Here is a 13,396-nt window from a genome sequence, read left to right as displayed (position 1 = left end):
TCAAGGGAAAATGTATCACCATATCTTTCGTGTGGTAGAATAAGGGAGGGTGTGCTTAGAAAAATGCTACATTGAAAGCACTCTGCTTGCCTATAATTAGATCTTAAAATGTTGTTTTTTTTCTTAAAGTATAGGCAGCACTTTCCTTGGTCTTGTTACCACTGGCCAGATGGAATAGCATTGCTACTTCTCAGACTCATGAGGGCTGCTAAAATGTTTTTTATAGAGTTTCACATTATGGTCCAAGTTCTGCTATCATGTAGCTAAGACTTCCATGGTTCCATTGGGAGTGCGTTGTATAACTGAGTGCACCATTTTGTCCCTGAGAGCAAAATTTGGATCTTAGATTCCAAACTCATGTGATATTTTATTCCCGGATAGAACACGTTTGTGGCTGGTGATTTCTGCTGTATTGCTGTTTAAGGTAATCTATACATGCAAAATGTGTCTCAGTGGGTACTTGACAATGATAACCTAGATAAATGTTTTAATTTACATAAACATTTCCTTTACATTTCCGGAACTGTAGTAAATAGTCTCAAATCCCAGAAGCCATTTAGACCCTGCAAGTATCACATTGTTGGGGTTTATTTTTGAATCATATTGATGTACTGCATTATTACATTGGTCACAGTCCAGGTCTAGAGGATGGCTTGATGAACGAGATGTTTAACACATGCAGGTATTAAAAAATTATGCTAATGAGTTAACATTTGTTTTGCTAATAGCTATGTACCCTCATGCAATAAAAGAAAACCTAACTGGACAGGAACAAAGTGTGGAGACCAAATGGCCTTTAAAAACAATGAACAGCTCAGGAAACCTCCCTGAGCTTGCCACAGATCATTAAAAAAAATTTAAATTACTCTCCACCTGCTAGTAAGCATGGAGAGTGGGCATTTAAAAAAAGACTCTGGATGTTCACACTTAAATTGCTGTTGTCTTGTTGCATTCCATTGTCCATACACAGGACCACCCTGGAAATACAGTTGCTTCCTGTTCTGAATGGGTTCTCTCCACCTGACATCAGGAATGTAAAGCTGTATTGTGTGGCTGCCCAAGACTGCAGTTCCCCAGAGGCAGTTGGGCTCCACCTACCCCAGGAGCACAGAGAGTAGTGGGGATGACATAGGGAACGAAAAACTACTGACACTAACATCTTATAAGATGAGGAACAATAGAGGCCCATTGAAGAATGGATGGTTTAGCCACAACAAATCCTGCATTCAGTTCAGGGCTTTGATACCACAGAAATAAGCACCTTTGAAATAGCCGAGATATTTTGGGGCAGATCCTTGGGTGGTGTCAATTTGAAGAGCTCCAGTTCATCCCAGTTGAGGATTTGGCCCATAGTTTTCACAATAGAGAGCTCTGCAGGCACATGAATTGAGTGCCATGTTTCACTAGTGCACTATGGCAACCGAACCCAGGGATAGTTTTACGTTCTGTACACTGTCCACACTGAAACATCATAGGTAATTAGATTCACGTAGAACTGGTGCAGCTGAACTAGCAGCTAGTATAAATTCATTGGAGTGTAGCTGACCTGCAGGGTTGCAGTGTCACATAAGGAGTTTAATGAACATAAGGACTTGAATTTTCTACTTGGGACAATGACTTCATGTGTCTAATTGCCTGTGAGAACTGCAGCATGATTTGGTGAAGTTTGCTGCTTTCCCATGCTGGTGACTGGGTATCTTTTGCAAAGCATCATCTGTTGTACCCAAAGTGCAATTTGCAGCCACAGCAGAAGCATTCTTGCTTGTAACGGAATAGAGATCTCAGAGCTGTGTAGCGGACTCTGTGTACCTCCACAATTGCACTGTTAATGAATTAACTGCTTGAATGCATTCTGTAGTCCCCCAAACATTTATTTTAGCCTATCATAGCAGATTGAAGTTGGCTAGTAACAAGTGCAGCTTTCTGTGTAGTTTAATTCTGATTCAAGTCACTTATATTATGCATAGTATGGCTGTTTTCTTTGAGAGGGTCTCGAGTAATTTTGTCAACTATATTTCCATACTTGCACATGGAAGCTCCCCAGGCATACCACCTTTGTATATGTATGTCTGCGTGTGCTGTATAGCCTAAACGTTCAAAAGTGACACATGATTTTGGGTGTCCAACTTGAGACACTTTATAGGAGCTTGATTTTCAGAAAGGGCTGAGCAACTAACCTTTAAAAATCAGGTGTCTCAAGTTGGGCACCCAAAATCACTAGTCACTTCTGCAAATTCAGACCATATGTAATCACAGCCCAGAATCATTCTGCTCTGTTTTGTGGCGACACATTGGGTTTGAGAGAGATGCATGGACTAGACCTGCCAGGATACTTCTCCTTACTAGTAGGAGAACATTCAGTCACCAGTGTGTGTTAATGATGCGTGTCTTGGGAGTTCAGCCAATCATTTCACAAACTTTGGTGGTTTATTGTTGCACCAAGACAAAACAATGTAACAAATACACAGAAATGGGAAAAACCCTTAAATATTTAACATGTAAGTACTAAACTAGGAGACCTGCAGCAGGCTCCCAAGAAGTGAGTCCTTTGTTGTTAGGTTCTTGGCATTTCTGGGCCTTGACTGCAAAAACTCCTTCTTCTCAACTGCCATCACCTCATGGCTTTAAGCTACATCTAGCTGGCTTTTATAGTCCTGCAGATTCTGAACAGACTGGTACCTACTCTCTCAGCATGTTTTTCTCACCAAAACTGCCAGCCTCTTTCTGATTTTTCTTTCTATCCTAGCTGGGCTGTTCTACCCACCTGCAATGAGTAAACAAAATTAGACACTATAATCAGAGTTCCTCTGGAGACCCTGTGGTAGCTGCATAACTTCCCAGAGATTGTCTGGCTGGGTACTGTAAGTTTATTCTCTCTAGTAAACTGTCAGAAAGCACTGGAATGCTCCAGTGTCTTTTATACCCATATTTTCTACTTTCCCCACTTAATAATGGGGCATGCGTCCAGTTACAAAGTTATACAGGGAAAAAATAATTCATGGCAGTATTACCATGTAAATTGCATGGGGCATATTCTGCCTTTCACAGGGTAATTCCTATTAAAACAGGGGGTCTCTAACTGGGGGTCGTGAGCTGTCAGTTTCCACCCCAACCGCCACTTCACCCCAGCATTTATAATAGTGTTAAATATAAAAAAGAGTGTTTTTAATTTATAAGGGGGGGTTGCATTCAGAGGCTTGCTGTGTGAAAGGGATCACCAGTACAAACGTTTGAGAACCACTGCTTTAAAATGAATCTCCTATATGAATATATTGTAAATATATTTTTATCTCTTTATCTATAAATTGTCTGGCAAACCTTTAGCGCAGACACAGTAAGCTGCACTTGTTTGATGCTCAGCAGTCAAAGGTTCCTTATTCATGCTTGTAAAACATTTTAAATGTTATATAATCCACATCAGGGGTTGACGACCTTTCAGAAGTGGTGTGCCGAGTCTTCATTTATTCACTCTAATTTAAGGTTTCACATCCCAGTAATACATTTTAATGTTTTTAGAAGGTCTCTTTCTACAAGTCTATAATATATAACTAAACTATTGTTGTATGTAAAGTAAATAAGGTTTTTAAAATGTTTAAGAAGCTTCATTTAAAATTAAATTAAAATGCAGAGCCCCCCGGACCGGTGGCCAGGACCCGGGCAGTGTGAGTGCCACTGAAAATCAGTTTGCGTGCCGCCTTCGGCACACGTGCCATAGGTTGCCTACCCCTGATCCACATCATAGGCAGCTAGGGTGCTGGTCAATGTAAACCATTACAATCAATATTTAAACAAAATTGGGTCAAGTAACCAGCTGGTCAAAATGGCTAAGGAAAAGAGAAATTAAGAAAGGAAGTTTAGGCAGGGAAGGGAAGATAAAATGTCAGGGATTAACTGATCTAATTAAGAAGACCTTGCACTGAGTCCTGAAAAGCTACTAGGATTCTGGTTATTGATGTAAGTGGTGGTACTAGCTTGTGTCTAATGAACAGTTGTGACAATATGAGAGCAGAGCTTAACAGGCTGAAAGAGAGCCTAAGCAAAGCACAATATCCTAGTGCCAGTCATATATTTGCATAGATCAGTGAGTGTACTGAATGAGCACTCTGTCAGTGGCCACACTGATTCCTTTGGCATGCCCACAAGCAAACTGGGAAGTGGAAAGTGAAACCAGACAAAATTACGCGATGCCAAAATAGAAAGAAGCTCCTGCTTTGTGCTTTCATACCCCAGGATCTCTCCAGAGCTGCTCTGGAAATGCACACGAGAAGAGGCAGTCAGTGATTTTCAGATACCTGTCATATTTTCTCTAGCCCGTTTCTGGCAGGCACACTTTCTGTCATTAGCTGGTCTGCCAATAGCCAGCTTAACACTTCTAAGAGAGAGAATGCTGAAATGGAGCAACATATCCTGGAGTTGCAGGATGCCCTTCAGCATGATCCTGTTTCCATTGTGCTATTCCAGTGAAGTGTTGTTGCCTTACACTCGCTTACATTCATTATCAATGGCAAACAACTAATAAAACAATTTTTATCTTACTTCTAACACAAATCTATGAGCTGCTGCATGCAATCAGTTCTCAGACTATGTGTCACCTGACAAAAGTTCCTCATAAACAGGGGTCGATTCAGGAACCCCACAGAGAGCCTGAAAGCCTGGTATTGCTAAGGCACCATTTAGGTTTCTCGATTTACCAAGCCTTCTCAAATAACCTTTGGCTGCAAACTGAACATTTATAATGTGGGTGGCGTAAAGGGCAAACTTCATGGGAATGATTACCCGCTTGCCAGGAATCCCAGGGACTGCACCTAATTTGCATATTTTAATTGCATAGCTGTTTCAAAACAAAGCAAGCAAACTAGAGTCAAAATGGGTTGTACCTTCCCTGAAAGTTAGATTTTAATAAGACTGAATATTTGTATCCAATTATCTTAATTCCCTGTCCCCAACTATGCAATGTCAGTCACTTCTGCAAAGAAAATCATGTTTAGACATGCAGCCTGTCCTTCCCCTATTATGAGCTGCACTACTATCTGAAGGATAGTGAAAGTGGCCTGGCTGCATGTTACCAAAAAGCTGATTGTGTGGTATTTTCTAACCTCTGTGGAAGCAGGAGGTATCTGGAACGTCACAAGATTTCCAGCCCAATTTTGCATACACAAGAAGCATCTGAACTTCGGGGTACTTATCCAAACGGAACTTCCAAAGCTAAAGAGGTGTTGCTTTCAAATGCTGCCTCTTGGGATCATCACAGGTCCTACAGTGATATTAGGTCTTTACGCCCCAAACACAATTTACCCCACTATTCTATAATTTCTCTAGTACAACATAATAGGTTTAATCCTTAAAATCTCTTTTGCTCAAGAATATCACATTTTAACATAAGATGTCTGCTATGGATTTAAATATATTCTATGATCGACAGATTTTGAGGTGGTCCTGTTTATTACCACATACAACAATTCAGAGTATATCGCCAGGTAAATTGCAGTTTTACATACAATGACAATAATTTGCCTTCAAAGAGTAAATAGCAGTGTACTTACAGAAGACCATGGCACTCAGCTACGTCCTTGCTCAGCAAAACTCTCACTGATGTCAAAAGGGAGTTTTAACTGAACCACAAATAAATAGATGATAGTTGCCTTTCATTTGTATGGAAGTTGTCTGACCATTGTAGAAATAAGAGTTAAGACTAAAATTAATAATAAATAGATCTATAAATTATAGTAATGATATACAGAAAAATACCAAGTGTCAAGATTTCCATTTCAAACAATATTGTTATTGTAGTGCTTTTACAATGGATTGGCCTGAAACTTGGCTATTGAGAGGGGAATGTGCTCATTGAGGAAATTAGCTTTTAATCTTGTTTTGTTTGTTAAACTTGGCAATCATGGGAGTCTAAAAAGTCTTAATTAAAGTCAGTTGGGATATTAAGAGGCAAATAATCGGACAACAAGTCAAACAAGCTGGAGGAGAGAAAACAGAAAGGCAAAGGGGAACTTTCAAACAGTTATGCTAGATGACTCCGACTGACATTAATGGGAGTCACATGAGCAGTGCTTTGAAAAATGCAGGAGAGAAGAAAATACATCATTTAAAAAAATTCTGCAGACTTCCAAGCTAACCCATTCATTTAGTGGAAAACAAGGAGGATGTGGGTTCTATGAAGTTGTTGGACAGTATCTCTGCTGTAATTTATTAAAAGGAAGGTTTATTTTACCTCAGTTATGTATGTTGTATGTTAAATATTGTGCCAATGTGTGGCTGTCCTTCTGAAACCATGCAGAAATCTCATGATTTTGTTGCACATTCAAAATGTAGCCCAGGTTTGCTGAAAAATTCATGGGCCTTTTGGCTGAATCTTAGCCTTGTTTCTAAGTAAACCTGAGGACTCAGACGAAAATTGGGATTTATACCTAAACTTCTGCGTTTGTCCAAATCCTAAATACAAACTACAATATAGGATTATGATCCCCTGTGAACCAAAATCAATGAGCATCACTGAGTTAGCACAGCATTTGCTAAGTAAATCTTGAATCAATTCAAACACATTACTCTTATTTCATAATATACAGTGGATAAGATGTGTGAGAGAAGCAGGAGTAAAAAACCATATCTCCATCACAAAGACTGTTTTTATCTACTCCATTAGAGGTCTTGCAAGCAAGCTACTTAATCTCTCTGTTTTCCTAACATGTAAAATGAGTCTAATAATACTGATTTGGGGCCCAATCCTGTAAACCTTTATTGTGTGTTCTAAAGCCCATTGACATCAATGGATTGGGTGCTACCAAATCTACAGCCTTGAAAAATGGATCACAGACCATAAAATCTGGTTTCCCCCATGTAATCTGGGGTGAGGGAGGGCGGCGGTATTGCCGCCCTTACTTCTGTGCTGCCTGCAGAGCTGGGTGGCTGGAAAGTGGTGGCTGCTGGCCAGGCACCTAGCCCAGAAGGCAGCACCACCACCAGCAGCAATGCAGAAGTAAGGGTGGCATGGTATGGTATTGCGACCCATACTTCTCTATGCTGCTGGCATCAGCACTGCCTTCAGAACTGAGTTCTTAGCCAGCAGCTGCCACCCTCCGGCCACCCAGCTCTGAACGGAGTGCAGAAGTAAGGGTGGCAATACCGCCACTCCCCTACAATAGCCTTGCGACTGCCCCTGGTGACCAACTTGTGGGTCAGGACCCCCAGGGTTACAACATCATGAAATTTATGATTTTTAAAATGCTATGACTCTGAAATTTACCAAAATGGACCATGAATTTGATAGGGCCCTATCAATGGGATTTCAGGACTCCCTTTGAAGTTAATGGAACTACTCAAGTGAATGTGGCTTAGTCACATGAGTAAGGGTTGAAGGACTACATTGCTAATTATTTGGGCACTCTGCATGTAGATCTGGGAATGACTCTGGTTTTGTTCAACTTTTCAATTTACTCTGCATTACTAGACTAAACAGGCTGTTCTTGGAGCAAAGAAATGCCTAAAACTACAGTGTTTTTTACCCTTTCCATATTACTTGGCTTTGTTCATGCTCTAGTGTAGTGTCAATCTTGGAATCCAACCAAGCAAAAGTAGGTGTCCTGCTTTTTGTCACTGGAATTCTGGTCATACTGTGGCCACAGCTATACATTTAGCACCCAGAGCAAAGTCTCAGTTATTTATAAATGTATAGTATTTATTTCAATATTTTAAAAATTAATTACAAGGCTAAGAAAGAAAAAGTGGATTTTCCCCAAACATCAGCATAAAATGTCAGATAAAGAAAAGAGAGAATTATTCTGTATAGGATAAATTGAAAGCAAATAAAGAGTGAATCATAACATTATCAAAGCATGAATGCTTCCATATTTGGTGGTCTCTCTGCATGCAATAATATTAAAAAGCAAAATATGGGAGTTTGTCTGATTTTAAGAACAGGGTTGTTATTATCTGTGTTGCAAGTATAGCCACTCATTATTGTGCCAATAATTTTTTTTTTCAAAAAACTGTTTAGTACTAGAGTAATTATATGAAAAGGCAAATATTAATGCTTTTAGGTAGATGGATCTGGTTGTTTAATAAGTTTCTGCTGTGCAAACATACGTAGCCTTAATTTTTTCCCTTTCCTGTAAAGTAATGTAACAGGAGCTACCTGATCTAGTGGTACTGGGTAAAAGTAAACTGGTACCAAGCATTTACTGAGAATGCTGCTCCTAAAAAATCCTATCCCAGCATCTGGGATATGGCACTATCTATCTTGTAATTCTATAATCTGTCCTCACTCTGCTTCGGCAAGGCCAGTACATGTATTGGTTTTGTGATCTCCAGTTAAAGAATACTGGAGGAAGTGAAGGAGGAGGGGCAGTTCTGTGGTTATGGCACATGGCGGAGTGCAACAGACTTATGGACAGATCTTTAAAAGTATTTAAATGTCTTATACAGATAGGTGCATAAGATTTTCCATTGTACTCAATGTGAATTAGGCACCTGTGTGCTTTTGAAAATATTGTTAGGTGCCTATCTTCATCTTTAGGCATTTAAATACCTTTTAAAAATCTGGCCCTTGATCTTTCTGTGCCTTACTTCCCTCCTCTGTAAATTGGGGATAGAAATACTTACATTCCTCACAAGTAGGGTGGCCAGATGTCCCGATTGTATAGAGACAGTCCAGATATTTGCAGCTTTGTCTTCTATAGGAGCCTATTACCCCCCACCACCTGTCACGATTTTTCACACTTGCTGTCTGGTCACCCTACTCACAAGGATGAATGAGGCTTAATTCATATTTTACCAAATTCTTTAATGAATATCCAGTCTCTTGCAGAACTGATCAGGGTTAAATAATCTGTCTCCAGAATGGCAAACATCTGCCCTCCTAAACTCTGGAGGGACTTAACCTTCAATCTTTCCCAAATTTCTATGCTGGCTCCAATTTCATGGGACGCTCGTACACTATAAGAAAACAAAGAAAGAGAATGGATGGTGCAGGCTACTGGCAAAGTTTTACACAGCTTTTCACTTCAAGTCCACAGCAGTAATGACTGCATGTTTTTACCATCAGATGGCTGGTTGGCGGCTTGGTAAAGGGGGACTTTTGATCTGTGAGTCTAGTTGCTACTAGAAAGGCAACAAAACTATCACTGCTGTTGACATTAATTGGCAACCTTGTGGGCAGTTTCAGTAAAGTGGCCAAAGGACTGAATCAGATGATAAAGTTGCAGGGGAAGAAACTGACTGATACTGTATTACTTGAGAAACAATTGCAACCATATAATTCAAGACCACATAGTAATGGAAAGAGACAAAGTTAAGGTGGCAGAGGTAACTTTGACCATGCAACCTAATCATTCTCTTAAGGTAGCAATTGTGTGGATTTATAGTATAAATGTTTTGCATTGAATCAGTTTTTTAATAGGGGAGGTCCAACCCAAAATCCGGGGTCAGAGAACCCCAGAGCTTTGGGGAGAATTGGGTCTCGACCCCAGCTTTGTGGCTTAGACTCATCTCTATAATATGTCATTCAATCATTTTAGAACAGCTCTTTTTAGAAACTGGGCTCAACTGCTTTAGAAGTTTTTTTCAAAAACAAAATAAATATCCCATAAAGCAGAGACTGTGTCCGTTGTAGTGGTGAAGAGAGAAGACTTGGTTGTAATGGGAGTCTTTATTGAAGCTGCTGGACATACACACCCTCTGTAGCATTCTGGCCTTCTTCACAGGAGTGAATTTCATCAGGTCTGAGAACAGTAGCCTCTTCTGCACAGCTTCATGAATGAGAGGTTTGCCTAAATCCTGGCCTGGATTCTGCAATCATGGAATGGATTACTGACTACCAAAGTCAGTGTTTTGTGTGTGTGTCTAAGAGCTGTTTGATAGAGTTATAAGCTCTGGGGATCAAGCCCAGCTCACTGCAGGCTCACTGCCTGATTATTGATTGATTGACTGAGGCATCATCCACAACATTAAGCAAATACACAACAGACAACACATTTGAATGATTTTAGTTTAGCTTGGGCATATTATAAAACAAGGCTTTGGTCATCTGAAGTGTGCAATATTGCCCTGAAATGCATTGCCCAAAAGGCAACTGCTGTTCTAAAATGTAAACTTACATTTTTTTTAAAAAGAGAAAAATCAAGAAGACGTGGGGTTGGGGTACATCTGGCTGGGCATTCTGTTAGAGAGGTTGCAATTTCAATAGCTGACCCAAAAACTCCATTTCTATTGAAAAGTTCTTAAATTATTTAATCATTTTGGGTTAAAGTCTGAACCCGTTTGACTTCTGCTTCAAAGCTCCCTTTTAGATAACAGTGTAATGCAGACAGATGATTCAACAACCTTCATTGTGGTTGTCTCTGTTTGCCATCTAGTTTGATTTATGTGTTACCTCTTCCAGATTGTAGACTTATAGTTTCCCTCACACCCATATGCAAATTAGAGACAATAGAAGGATGCAGTATGGTGTAGTGAGGCAGGATGTCAAGACACAGTAAACTTTTTAAAAACAATATCAAATGAAAGGCCTTAGCGTAATGAAAAGGAACCTTGTGGTGATAGTAAAGGATTCTGACATATGTCCTTTATCCATGTGAACAAAAATACTCAGTCTGAAAAGCCCATGGAGATCTGTGTGACCAGTTTCAAGAGGGGGGGGGGGAAATAAGCAAATAAGCTGTTTGCACTGTAACAAATGCCTACAGTACTGACATGAATTATGAAATTGCTGTCTGTGACTCATCAGCCTGAATAAACGGAATGAACTGGAAGTGGAGCAAATCCTTTTTCTCGTAGGAAGACTGCTTGATTTTGCATTTTTGCTCAGAAAAAGGGCTTCTACTGAACAAACCTGTCTGTCATTGTATTGTTATCCAATGGAAAGGAGAGAGACATTCATTGTTAGGGAAAGAAGATGGGAGACTGGGGTTTTGTGAAACTTTCAGAACTTTGCAGAAAGCTTTAAAAGAAGTGTGGGTTGTTTTTTTTTGTAAAATGTATTGGGATTTCCCCCCAAAATCTTAAATTTCAAATCTACATTTCTCTTCTCTACCTGCAGAGAAGTGTTCAGAAGACTGCAACAAAAAGCAAGATTCCTCCCTCTCACTGATAGAGGACAGATGTCCATCATTCCTAAAATTATCATCTCATGTGGAGCCAATTGTTACCCTTGCTGGCAAGTTTCAGCAGAGTGGCCAAGGACAGAATAGTCTTTATTGTGATGGGGTGTACAAACACCTCACTGGCTGAGGGTGGGAAAGGGTTAATGGTTTGCTGCCCCTTGCCCCCAAAATGGGCTATAGGTGGCTCTGCCTTTTAGCATGTGGAGATTAAGATACTGCGATGGTAAAATTCAGAGGAGTTTACCAGGAGATCTGGTGCCCACAGCCACGAGTGCTGTCCTGTAGATGTCATCTCAAAGGCCCTGTGCTAAAGTGACCCCGCCTCGACTGCGGGTTACACACTGACTTTCCACAACTCAGAATGCTGCTCCTGAGTCAGGAATAACTTACGAAACAAGAATCTCTCCATTCTCCTCAGGGCTGAGTGCACTGCACTGACACTCACGTTAGTCTAGTCTAGTGCAGAAAGTGAAGGGATATGTATTTAAAAGACTGACCTAAAAACTCCAGTTGAGATGATGCTGTTTCTAAGGCTGTCCTGGTTCAGAGAAAAAAGGAGCCAGGGATGCACATTCACATTGTTAGGGTAATTATCAGATTGAAATGGCCATTTGCTTTTCTGTGTTCTGATTATTTTATTTTTCATTTTTTCCCTTACAAAACAGCAGCAGCAAAAGATGAGTTCAGTTCCAAGAGCACAGTTACATGTCTTCATACTATTTATGGCATGCACGGTGGAAAACAAATACATCACTCACTAATGCTAACATTTATCTGGCCTCAAAGTACAGATTGTAGCTAGAGTGGGTGGACCTCACCAGTATGACAGAACACAAATTATAGAAGAATTACTAAGAAAGTCATAGAAGAGCAAGGGAGAGAATAAATATGGTCTGAAAAATCTCTATACCTTCTTCCCCATTACTGATTCCATATAGCCCCAACCTGGTTGTACTTATCAATAGCAATAAGCCTTTTCAGATCACATTGAGAGATGTGTTTTAGTTCAAAAAGTCATTCACTGATGACTTCCAATGCATCAGAATAATTCTATTAATGACCATAAAGGTTTATCAGTCTAGGGCAACACCAGCAAGCTAGTCTTCATTAATCCAAGTATACGGAGCAAATTGAGTAGTGGGAGAAAAACAAAAACAAAAACCAAGCTGTTACTTATTCTGAACCATTAGTGTGTAATTTTCAGCCCATATAAATCCTCAATTTTCAAGCTGGTCTCCTCTTTGAATTTAACACTGGCAGCACAGAGGGCAAGGGGCAACACTAAAAAAGACAAAGGTAGATAGGGCCTGATCTGAAGCCCATTGAAGCAAACAGAAAGTCTTCCATTGATGGATTTTGGATCAGGTCCATAAAGAGCAAGGAACAGATACAAATACAGAATATTCTATATATGTACTTGCCATATTATATCTTGGGTTTTGGGGAAATCATCTGTTAAATCGCAGCACTGGAAAAGCACCTGTATATCACAACAGTTGCAAACTGTGTGTGTGGAGGACAGAGAGGCAGGGGGTGAGGCATATGACTTATTCGTACCCAAAAGATAGACTTGCACTAAAATAAATGTTTTCAATAGAGTCATCCAATATTTGCTATCTTTTTGCTGAAGCAGAATATGGAGCGCCTCCATGAAAGGGCCTGGAGGTTAAATCAACTATTCTTAGTCAAATACCTAGGAATTAAACTTGCTTCTGCACACAGCAAATCTGTCCTTCGGTTTTCCCTTGGGTTTAATACCTCATGCCAGATGATTCCTTTGCACTTTGTACTTCTAAAAACCAAGCAAATAAAAAAAAGAAAGATTATTGAATGTTAGATGTGCAGTTTTGCTAGGATACATGTGGTTTGCTCATCTCTACAAATTAGTTTTCCAGAATAGTTTCTGAGATACAAACTAACTCCAGTACTGCAGTGAGCACCCAGAATGGCTTGTGACACAGCTATTTTAAAAAGTCATGTTTTGAAACATATTTTTATTTGCTACATTCATGGAGGAAGATATTCAGCTTAACATTTGGTGCCTGGCAACGGGACAACTAGAAAGCAGGTTCCGTTTCTAAAGGAACGATGAGAGTAGACTTCTGCTTTACATCTGGACCTTACTTTAAACTAGTTGCTACTGGGCTTTTGTCTAACTTGCATTAAATTTCAAATATTACAAGGATTGCTTTAAAAATATTTTTGTATGGAAAGTGGAACAGTTTGGATGATTTATTCTAAAAGTTTCTGTTTACCAACATGTAGCTTACCTGTAGAATATGGCCCAG

The sequence above is a fragment of the Chrysemys picta genome, chromosome 3 (genome assembly GCF_011386835.1).
Source record: "Chrysemys picta bellii isolate R12L10 chromosome 3, ASM1138683v2, whole genome shotgun sequence".
Classification (NCBI taxonomy): Eukaryota; Metazoa; Chordata; order Testudines; family Emydidae; genus Chrysemys; species Chrysemys picta.
This window is presented reverse-complemented; position numbering follows the sequence as displayed.